Consider the following 12,136-nt stretch of genomic DNA (forward strand, 5'->3'; position numbering starts at 1 on the left):
AGGGTTCTTCATGCCAGGGGGAAAATGGCAGAAAAGTGAGATACTGTATTAGCTGGGGTGATTGACCATGCCTAGTAAGAATACTATGATTACTGCTGTGCAGTTAGGAGGAGTATGATAGGAACATAATGGATACCTTTATTTTATATTCTCAGTGGGAAAGGGTAGGGGGAGACCATTGGTAAGATCCTAGGTAAGACCACAAAGAACTGAAACAGTTCAAAGGTCAAGGTTCGGGCTACCCCACTGGGTGAACATAGCTAAGGGACTGCCAGAAGGTAAGGAGATCACAGAAGAGTTAACAGAAAAGGGAAGACACAAATACTAGCTCTGGTTTAGGGAGAAGTGGCAGATAGAAAAACCATGGTCTGTTTCTTTGCTTGACATGTCATGACTTAGAACAAAATGTCTTCTATCTACATTAGTATGTAGAGTATGTTGGTGATGGTACTCATTTTGGACCATAGATTGAAGCAGAATTTGAGGGGGAATAAATATATCCTAAAGTAGAACCACTTGAAGTGGGGCTTGGTGGGCTCATGCCAGTGTATGAGCTGTTTATTACTGGTTCATGATGCAAGAAGTATAGAAATAGAGAGTATTTAAAATTACTCTGATAGATTGCTATCTAGATTTCTATGCCTATTGTATATAATAATAAAAAATCAAGGCTCACATTTTATGTTTAATTTCATTTATCTAGCAATTCATCTTTATTACATTTTCCCAGTGAATTTTCCCATGACAGATTAGAAACCAAAATTTACTGTTTCTTTACTGTAGATGGTTTGAGAAGTGCTGATCTTGTTTAGCAGTGCCCTCGTGATATCTATTATTACTCCTGAATGCGGCAACTTCTGGAACTTGGAATGCTTCCCACAGCAAAGGAGGTAAGTAAGCTGGCCATTGTTCATAGAGTATTTGGGTGATGGTAAGTGAAGACATTCTTAGCTACATGTGTTGGGCAGCCAAAGGTTCATGTATAGAAATATACCAATGAGCTGACTGTAGAGCCTATAATCTGTTGCCCTCTCTACCTACCATGGCTGGCTTTCCTAAGAGGAGAAGTATATAACCAATACATGGCCTCTCCAGTTTGGAAAGTAGAACCATGATCTAGTCAGGAGGAAGTTGACTGGAACTGAGTCACTGTGTGACAAAACCTGAGCTGTTGACTTCCCCGGCATTGTCTGCTCTTTTGAAGCCTGGAGATTCATCCTTCAGTTCTGGAGTTCCTGGTCTCTTTCTAATACATTTCCTTCTTGTTTAAGTCTTAAATCTGTTGCTTGTCACTACAGAAGGTCTCATAGTTTTAAAAGCATTTGATAAATATTGCCAAATGGCTTTCCAGAAAGTTATATATCAATGTATACCATCACCAAAGATATGTCTCCAATATCTTTCCAGAGCTGAATATTAAATGTATATATACATATGTGTATGTGTGTGGATATCTGTCTCTCTATGTAACCTGTCTCTATCTATCTAACCTGTCATTCTGCCAGGTTAAAAATGGGATCTTATTTAAAATTTTTTCATATCCTTGAATATTTGAAGATATTTTATATCTTTCATATCTCTGAAAAATTTTTTCATATCTTTGAATATTTTGTATCTTTGAGTATTATTGAAGGTAAATTTGGGAGAGATTAGGTATCAGGACAATTTTATATGCAAGTTTTAGAAACCAAATTCAAATTAGCTTAGACAAAAAAAAAAAAAAAGAGGTTTGGTTAGCACACATAAAATGGAAAGATACTGGGGTAGTTTACAGAATTGAATTAAGAAGTGTGGGAACCAAGGCCATAACGATGTGCTCATTGGCAGGCATTTCTGTCCGCTCGGGTGCACTCGCCTACTTGCCATTATGCTCTCATCCTCTGCCTCTGTCTGCACCCCCTGCCATTGATTGATTTCTTTCTGTCAAACAGTTCTCTTCCCATGGCAGGAGTTTATTGCTGCCATTAGTTTCAAACATAGTCTCCCAACCTAGAAGCCTTAGTGGAAGAAAGGTCTTGTGTGGTTTGGCCTTTCTTGGGTCCCTTGCCCACTGTTTGGATGGGTTGCCATGATTGGCCCCACCTGGATTATTAGCCTGTCCTTGGTTGGAATGATAGAGTAGGACATTGTTGCCAACACAGACTAGCAGCAACCCCCTTCCCAGAATGAAATGAAATGGGGAAGAAGGGTTCCCCTGAAGGCAGGGTAGCTGGGCAGACAGAAATATTCTCTACGCATTTAGCAGGAGCTCTTGACTTTGAGCAGATTGATTACATGTTGAAATCAATGCTTAAAAAAGACTAAGACAGCAATGGTACATACTAGGGTAACCATATAATTTATCATCCAATCTGGGGCACTGTAAAAGAGGCTACTATTAATTAACAGAACACACAGTTAACCCTATCTGGAAAACTGAGAAAGTGAAACGCTATTTGGAGAACTGAGAAAGTGAACTTAGAATCACTATAACCATACATGGTTTTATAATTGCCATCAACACTTGCCAAGAGAAAATAGCTTCTTAGAATTGGGGCCGAAACTCCCATAAAGGTCAAGATTCAAAAAGACTAAAGGGACCATTGGAAGGGACCATTTGCTCCTTGATAGCTGGTTCTCTGGGGAATGACCTAGAGGTGGTGAATCACTGATGTCATGTGAAAAGTTTCAGAGTAGAGTGGTTAATAGAGGGCCCCAAAGTCATGAACATTATGTTTTTTAAAGTCCTGACGTTGCATTCACTGTAATCTTGGGCAAGCTACTTAGCCTATATAAACCTCAGTGTCTTCATCTATAATTCTATAATGGAAATTATAACATCTCACACGATTGTATTTAGATTTGCAGTGTATATAACATTACTGTATGCTTAATAGCACTGAGATGTTACCTGCTAATATTACCAAAAAAGTAATAAATTCAGGAGAAAAGAGAAAACTACATTTTATAATTTTTAAATTTTTTCTTTTAGCAGATAGGACCTCCTTGTAAACTTTGTTCATATGGGTTGTTTCATCCATCTTTAGATGTTCACATCATCTGCTCTCTGACCTGCCAATTCCTCCCACCCAAGATCCCTACAAATGTAGACAACACTGCATTTTGTGTCAAGGACGGAGGAGTCAAATGTCCCCTCATGTCATTTAAGAATGCCCTTCAGTTTGTCACTTGTGTCACTGGGACTTTGCAAAAATGATTTCAGGATTGATAGGGGGAATCTGATTCACAGGATTTTTAAAGTCAGTACACCGTGAGAAGGAGTAGCAGTAGATAAGGTCCCAGGTACAGCTCAGGGGGTGAAGTTTGTTGGGAATTGGGGTCTCAATTCGAGGGAAAAACGGGGTCAAGGAATGTTATTCAGTGTGTTTGTAGGCATGGGGAAAGAGAAGGAGAGCTGGGGTGGGTTAGGGTTCAGGTCTGGGGAAGAGAAGAGAGAACAGAATTGGGACATGGAGGAATAGCGAGAAGATGGGTTGATATGAGGAGAGCAGATGAGGTCATTCATGTTTCTCAAGGAAGGGAGCAGTTGACCTTTGGAAAGTAAGCATGGGAAGCCAAGGCAAGGAGGAACAGTCCTTATTCTAAAGCAAATCATGCTGGGCCTGGATCTCACTGCCTGAACAGATGAGAACATAAAAAAGATGCCTCACTTTAAAGAATCCTATCATCACTGGTTACAGTCTGTTTCTCTGTGTCTCTTTCTGTCTCTCCTCTCTTTCTCTCCCTCCATTCAAACCGCAACTCCCCTCTCCCCCCCGCCCACCAGCAGTCTCTCTTCCTTTCTCCCTCCCTGAATGTTCCAGTGTCTTTATTGAACTCAGAAGTCCCCTGGGAGACCTTCTAGCTATAGAAACACGTAGAACTGAGCAGAGGCTGACTTACCAGGTGTGTCAGGACAGCTTGAACTTTGAGTGGAGCCATGTGTATGAATGAGTCAAACGCATGTACTTTGCTTTCAAAAGGTCTACAGACCAGCTTAAAACTTTTATATTGCCCCTTCTCTAGTCTTAACTATAAATTCAACACTAAACTTAGAATGTTGAAGTACACATCATTGCGTTAGAACTTGTCAAAATCACTCTTTCTACCAACATGCCAGTCCTAGTTGTGTATTATTAAGTTACTTTACTACCCCCATAGCCTTATTTTTAAAGCCCCTTGAAAATAAATATTTATTCTTTTTTTTTTTAAAGAAATAAGGACAAGCAGGCGCCTTGGAGGGTGAAATAGCCAAACTCTTTTTTAGTTGTATAAAAGAAAACATCATTTTTGCAAACTACTACTTCAGCTGAGTATCAGTATTTTACTTTTAATGTTGATACTAAAAAGAAAGGGGAATTTTAAGGTTAATGTGTTCTGCTGTTAGAAACCTCTTCTTACAAAAAACATAAGGCACTTTAAATTTACTACAAAATTCCAATGGCTCATAACTGACACTTGCTTTAGCTCCAAGATTAAATGAGGTTTTGCCACCATTAACAAGAAAATGCATGTCTCTAACTTAACTCTTAACATATGACAAAACTTCTGTCAATATTTTATTGTGATGGGAAGAGACATTTTTTTTTCATTGACTTATTTATGTAGACAAGAATGGAACTTCCTGTGTCAGTAGCTCTTCAACAGGTAAAAAAACATATTTTTTGTGTCACTTTGGAATATTTGGAGACATTTGTAGGGACAAGTCATAACAGTTTAAATATATTACTTAGTTACATATTATATATATAATATATAGCTATATATTATATATCAATTATATATAAATATATTATATTATATATTGAATATATTACTTAGTTAGCACAAAGTCTAAAGGTAGAAGATCCAGAACAGCTAGACTCAACAATATCATTATAAATCCCATTTCTTTCTGACTTTCTATCATTTCTATGATCCTTGTTATGTTGGTTTGTTAATCCTCACACTTATTTCTTCACATCAGGAAGGTGGTTCCTGCAGCTACAGCATGAAATGTGTGCTCAGAAAGCAGAAGGAGGGGGTTGCCATGAAGTTCTGCTATTGCATCTATTCCTCTTATAAAGACACAAAATTTTCCACAGGAATCCTCCCAGCAGACCTCTGCTTATGTCTCATTGTCCAAAACAGTGTCCAAAAAAATTTTTTTCAGTTTGATTTCAGTAGTTCATTTTGGAGAAAGCAGTGCAAGAAGCTGGCCACACTCTTATTTCTCTTGGGCTCAGAGTTACAAGGAGGGAAAGGCAGACAAACAGACATTATAGTTGGGTTTCAGTACTTGAGTCGTGCAAACGTAGTTAGTTGCTGAACTCACTTCCAGGACAGCTGGGAAGTTCTGACTAGGTTCCAACTCTTCCTGGTGGTCACGACCCTGGCTCCTCCTTCCCCAAATGTGAAGGACTCCCCCTCCCACACAGAGCCAATATGGCCGTCTCATGTACCCTTTCTAGACCCTTCCATTGTTCTATTGGCTAGAGGTGGCCAAGTCTCACACAGGGCTGAACAGAGGAGTTCTGTTAGCAAAGAAGGGAAATGGCACCAGTGTCTACCATGGTGTGCTTTCACATTTTATCTATTTCATGTTATTAAGTTTGCTTTTAAATCATTTCCTTTCACATTTGCTTACAGGCTGGCTCCTTTTATTTGTCTCTTATAATCCCACTGGTGGGATCTTTCCAAAAGACAAATCTGATTTGACCATTAACTTCCTATTTTCTCAGTGTGTCTTATAAGAACAGTCATGATCTGGCCTTGGCACACCTTTCCAGCATTTTTTCTTCCACATGGCCTGCTTGGTGTTTATGTTTCTCTTGCAGCTGTATCTTTGTTTTATTGCCTGCCTAGAAAATATCTTCCCTCCTCCACTTCCCTGTACTCCTTCCCACAGGCAGCTTCTCCTTGTCCTTCAAAATCCAATGCTTCAAGAAGCTTTCGTTAACACCCTGCCCCCACTAAGCTCAAGAGATTTCTTCTGTCCTTCCATAGCACCTCATGGGATTTCCTATTGCTGCCTGTATCTCTGTTTTATGATTTGTTTGTTTATATGATCCGTCAATCTTTTGGTAGAGCCTGAGCTCTGTGAGATTAGGAACTAACTCATCCCCATACAGTTTGTGACCCATAGGAGATGCTCAAATTGTATGTCTCCCATGGCAAAAAAGATGGTTAAGCTTGATGGATGACAGAGTTAACACCATACAAACAATGATATAATCCTGTTTCCTAGGAGGTTGGGATAAATTTGAGGTATTTCATTTTCTCTTGTTTTTCAGAACTTTAATATGGTCGGAGTCAAAGGATGGATTGTAGGTAGAAGATAGGGCTAAAGCAATGGAGCTTTATAAACAACGGTTATTTGGCAGAATTGACTCTGAACTGTAGAGAAAACTCACTGATATGAAATCAACCTCACAACCACTATACTTTGAAATGACCCACTAAGCGCTATATGCAGACTGAAGCCAGCAGTCTTCCCTGTCTTGTGCACCAGCCAGTTGAGTCAGCTATAGTTTTACATTCCAAGGACCGAAAGCCACTAATTCAGGTGTCCATAGGCACAAGCACTTGCCAGAAAGCAGACCTCTACAAGTCATCACTTAATAAAAACACTAAGCAATCTACACAGCTAGGAATAAGTCTTGTAAAGATTGTTTTGCCTTTTTTTTTTTTACACCAAATCCTTGATTCAGCAATTTTGTTATAGGTCGCTCAACCCCAGCACCTCTATACGTAGGTGCAAGGAGGAGTTCTTTATTTCTGGAATTGAAAGGGAGACACAGGGATCGAGTCAAAATGGTTAATGGTTAATGAGAATGAGTGACTGACTATATCACTTACCATGCAATAGATATATTCAAATATAGCAGCCGTGACGACTATCGGATGGGATTCTGATACCGACATTGAGTGATAAATGTAAACTGACCTAAGGAAGGTCTCGTTTGACCCTCCAGGTACTACTGCTTCCTCTCTGTGTTACAGATACTGGGTCTCACATGTCTATAGCGAGAGGTCACTAAATCACTTCAGAGCTTTCCGTACTTTTCTCAAAAGCCTTACATCTGACACAATCAGGCCCCGTTGTTGGTTTAGCTAAAAAACTTGGTATCTAAGTTATATATTTTGAATGTTTTTTAAAGTTAAAATAACAAGTGTTTATCTACTACTTTCTAGGTTTTTTGAGTGGACGGGGTCAAGGCATTGTTCTGAGCATGAAGCCCTGTTGGTTTCCTGTGTTCTCTTTCTCAGACAGCCTTTGTAGCATACTATCCAGTTTCTTGAAAGTGGCCAGAGAACTTGGTACTCAGATTTTTATAAGAGTTTGGCTCCTTCTAGATCTTCACAGTTTGCTCTCAGTCTTTTACTATTGTCTCTCTGACACCTAATCCGATAGCAGACTTTTTTTCTGTCTTTTTTTGTGACTTGCTCTTACTTAATCTTTCCAGAGCATTCATCTTATTCAACTTAGCTGTTGGGGAAACACCAGGTTTGTCTTGTCCTCACATTTAGTCAATTAACATTTAAATTATTTAGTGATGCTAACTCACTGGACTGGCGAGAGGACAAGTACACAGAAAAGGCAGACCGACTTCTCAGAGGTACTTGACATGCCACGGGCATCTATCAGTGGTTTATAGACGGAGCCCTGACTTTTTTCATCAGTCCTTGGCCTTACATCTGCACATGTTCAGAACTCACTTCACTTAATGGAGTCTTATTCAGTTGTTTACTACCTTTATATGCTCAACAAAACTCCTGCCATCTGCCTTGTTAACCTTGGCATTTTCTTGTGTCTGTTGTCTTGGCTGTGTGGCATTTTTGCTTAAAAAAAAAACAAAAAAACCCACCACTCTGTCAAGCTATATTCTTTCTTGTATATAGCACTATTGAGGCGGATTGTATAACTTACCCTTTTGGCAGGAAGGAACATTTTTTGATGCAGTCTAAAGTGGAAAATGGCCCTTGGAGGCATAGTAGTACCCCTCTTCCTCACATTCTTTGTCTCAGGCTCTGTGGGCTCTGCTTCCAGGAGATCAACCCTGGATAGGTTTTGTAGAGTGTCTTTAGAAGGAAAGTGTGAAGAAGTGTGGGAACAGGATAGGGCAGAAAAAGGAGCTAAGCAGGGATATGGCTTCCGGTGAAGTCCCAGCTTCATTCCCTGGGAGGGGCTCTGGACCACAAACGGTTTCTTGACTTGAAGCTACCACTGACTGGGGCAGAGAGTAGGGAAGGTGTATAACTCCCAGAATCACAGCTTTCATCACTTAAGGACAATCCTCTGAAAAATGTAGCAGTAGCCAAGCAGCGTTTAGTAAAATTGATCACAGGGGATCTGTGCAGGAGACTAATGGTCTGCTAATGTACAAAATATCAGATATTAAATGTATAGAATTTCTAAAATAGCTGCTTTTATTAGACCCAATTTATGAACCTTCCTGAGTTTTCTTGGTTTTACCTGTTTCCTGGGCTCTCAACTGTGTGGACAGAGAGAACCCCTACCCCAACACCACTGACCCGCTTCTAAATGTCAGGTGCTGACCCCGCCTTCTCTGGGGAGGCCAACTTCAGCGTGTCCACAATTTTACCCACCACAGTGTGAGCTGCAGTGACCACAGTCCAGACACAAGTTTCCATGACACTCGCAGAGGCACTGGTTTCCCCTGCCTTGTATTTCAAGACTCAGGGTACCATACTGTGAGGCATGACCTCTGGCTTCCTTCATGGCTGTCCTCCATGGCCGAGGGGCCAGGTGCACAACTAGAAGAAACATGGGAGTTAAAGCCTCATGGGGAAAACCCGTAAATGAATTCCTTCAGTTCTTTTTCTCTGACGGATATGTGGTTCTGTAGAAGATACTAGGAGATCTGAGCAAGTGGTTCTGTTTTCTGTTCTAAAGCTATGCCCAAGGCAATCACAACCTGGTATCTACTTTCCCTTCTTCATTGTTTCACTTCCCCTTTTCCTTCACTCTTACTGCTCTGCTTCTGTATCCTTCCTCCTCCACAAAAATGTATTACTGTGTACCTTACCCCTGTTACAAAGACCCAGTCCTCCATCAACAACAACAGCAGAAAACAAACAAACAAACAAACAAAAGCAAACAAAACAGAGCCTGAAACAAAGATAGTACCCCTAGAGATTCAGAGTTTCAACCCAATGTATGAATCCTCAAGGAGTGGATGTCCACTGTAAAACATCAGGTGAGATTTTTTTGAGTAAAGAGAGGGTAATCCTAAAATTATTCTTTTGTTCTTCTTTTCTGTCTTAACAAAGTTAATACTATTAAAATCTAAGTGGATGCTTAGGAGAAATCCCTACAATGTTACAAAGAGTTTCCTTTTGTTATGACTTTCACAGACTGGCTCAGAGCCAAGAACACTATGGTGAGGCACTGAATTTAAAAACAATGCAGAGGAGAATGTACACCCTGGAAGCTGCTTTTCTTGAAGGAACTCATAAAGGAAACTGGCATGTTGCAAGTTATAGGAAACATTTTTGTTTTTCAAAAACAAATTGACTTGCAATGTAGCTCAGTCACATTTAGGCCAGCAGTTAGGAGCCAGGTCTAGTCTTGAGTGTCACTGATGGGCAGGCTAGAGAGTCTGGCATGAACGCAAGTGAAGTTTGTCATTATTGTCACAGTTAGTGCTGATGGCTGCAGTCAGTGTGGTCTGTCGCTGTCAAAGTGGGTCCAGGGGTAGTTGTTCTGTTCTCCTTGTTTTATGCTTGTAGAATGGCCTCAATTTTCTCTTCTGTCTGATTAGTCTTAGCATCTGGATTTCTTTTTGCCATGTTCCATTACAGAGGCTGCCTCTCTGCCTTTCTCCCCCACATCTGGAATCCAGCCAAAATGTACCAGAACAAGATGCTTCTAACATTTGAACCCTTTTGTAAGGGTGCTGATTGCAACTTGGGTAACTTCAGTTTAATTCAAGGTGGATGATTTCTGCTGCTTTTGGGGAAGAAAATAAATGTCTAAAAATAAAACTTGGGCATAAAAATAGGGCCAAATACTCATTAACTGCCTCACTTAGCTGAATGCTGAAATTATTTCAACAGAGCTAAATCAAGCATTTGTGTAGAAGAGGTTGAGTATGTTTTTTTATTCATAGTACTTTATCTTAGATGATAAATGGGTTACTGTAATTTGTCATTTTATTCAAAAGACATGAATTAAATAGCTCTCAAGAGCCTAATTTTCAGCTCATGGTGACCCTTGAATTGGGAGGATTGTGTTCACAAGTTTTTTAGAATGTATGTTGAGGACTTTTATGGGAGAGGCTGGAAGGGCAGGCTGGCCCAGTGGCCAGAGTATGGAAGGCTTAGTGGGCTAGGGTTAAAAATTTGGATCTGAGTATGGTGGGAAGCCACTCAAGGGATTTCAATAGGAGGATGTCATGGAATGATTTACATTTTAAAAATATGACTGTTGTCTCCTGCACTGATAGTGGACTGACTATAAGCAGTAACCAGCCAGATATCTAGGGATGAGATGACAGTGGCTTTTGAAGAGACAGTAATGGTAGAGTTGCTGAGTGCACAAATAATGGAGTTTTAGGCCATTAACAAAATGACTGGGAGTAATTCTGAGTGATTTTGTTGTCTTGTTTGGGGTAAGGCAGGGAGCAATGGCAAAGGGAATGAGAAAAAAATTCAAGGGCTCATGTTGATTCTGTGAGGCCTATAGGCATCTAAATGGACAGGTCAGATGGAAAATTGAATATATGACATTGACTCAGTTTCAGAATCCTTCACATACAGAATGACATTCAGAGCTATGGAATAGAAGAACTCACCTAGGGAGAGAGTCCAGAGATAGTATCAGACTTGAGAACTTCCATTATTTCTACATAAATAGGGAAAGCAGAGACTGAACAGCAGTGAGGAAGAAGAAAAAGAAAAAGAAAAAAACCAGGAGAATGAGTTGGCTGGAAACAAGAGAAGGATCTTCCATCAGAGAGATGAGGGCCCATTATGTTGAATGCTGCTGTGAGACTGGGTAAGATGAGGAGAAATCCTATCTGTTCCTGACAACGTGGAGGTTCTTGGAAACACTGACAGGGGCAGTTTATGACCTGTCACATAAACAGAGGCCACAGTGGATTGAGAGGAAATGGTAAAAGGGAAATGGGGGTGGTCCTTTAGACAATTCTTTCAAGAATTAGAATTAGAATAGAGCTAAAACATAGGTAGATAGCTAATCAAGAGCCAGAGGAGAATATCATGGGGCTTTTTCCATGTTCTTAAGATGGGACCTATTGGGGCTCAGGGGCTTGATCTAGTGGAGAGAGAGAAACTGATGATACAGTAGAAGAGGGGATATTTTTGCAGGGATAGATCTCTTGAGTATAAAAAATATGGGAAACAGGGCAAAAGTGAAGGATGTGGCTTTCTGTAAGAGCAGAAGGGGAGACAGAAAGAGACGACACAGCTGTTAATGGCTTGGTTCAACTGGTGGTGGAGTGAGGGAGTATCCATAATTGTCACTAATGAAGGCAAAAGCATCAGCTGAAAGAGACATGGTGGGTGGGGGGAAGAAATACTGGAAGTTTCAAGAAAAGTTAGCAAATAATTGGAGTCATTATGAAGAATGAGAAAGTGAACCTATATAGTAAGATAGTGGACATGGAATGCCCCAAAGTTAAATTAAGCAAGGTGGATCTAAATTAATTGTTGCTTGGGAAAAAATGCTTAATTCTTGTTTGCTTGTTTGTTTTATCAAGTAGCCTATAAAGATAAAAAGTGTTATTACATATTTACATATGTTCATAGCAGAAAATGAGTTTAATGATTACTTGTAATCTTACTATTCAGAAATAATCATTGTGACACAACTTTTCATACATTAACATGCAAATACATCAATAGAAAAAAATGAAAAGTCTTATTTTCATAACTAAGGTTATTTTACAAGTTTTTGCTTTGCCAAACATTATATCTATTGCTCTGAACTACTGGAGTGATAACTTTGTCATACTGCAAATGTATTCCCTGATTATTTGTATTTTAATATGTTCTTGTTGCTTTTCCAATTTTTATGTAGATCTATCTATCATAAAAAATGTATAGTCCTGTGAAAAAGGCCCTCTCCCAGGGCCATACATACAATTATTTTCTTCTAGTATTTAAAAGGTAAAGATGAAACTAGAAATTATTC

General features: G+C 39.7%; 1 protein-coding gene across 4 annotated transcripts in view; it reads left to right on the forward strand.

Annotated features, from left to right (window-relative positions):
* The window catches only part of HHLA2 (HHLA2 member of B7 family), a 139,343-nt gene that overhangs the window by 112,164 nt on the left and 15,043 nt on the right, over positions 1-12,136 (forward strand). For all 4 annotated transcript variants that reach the window (XM_082697377.1, XM_082697374.1, XM_082697375.1 and 1 more), the window contains one exon: positions 784-890. The gene's annotated coding sequence lies outside the window, so the exon portion shown is untranslated. The remainder of the gene's footprint in view (positions 1-783; positions 891-12,136) is intronic.

This window comes from Mustela nivalis (genome assembly GCF_964662115.1).
Source record: "Mustela nivalis genome assembly, chromosome: 1".
NCBI lineage: Eukaryota > Metazoa > Chordata > Mammalia > Carnivora > Mustelidae > Mustela > Mustela nivalis.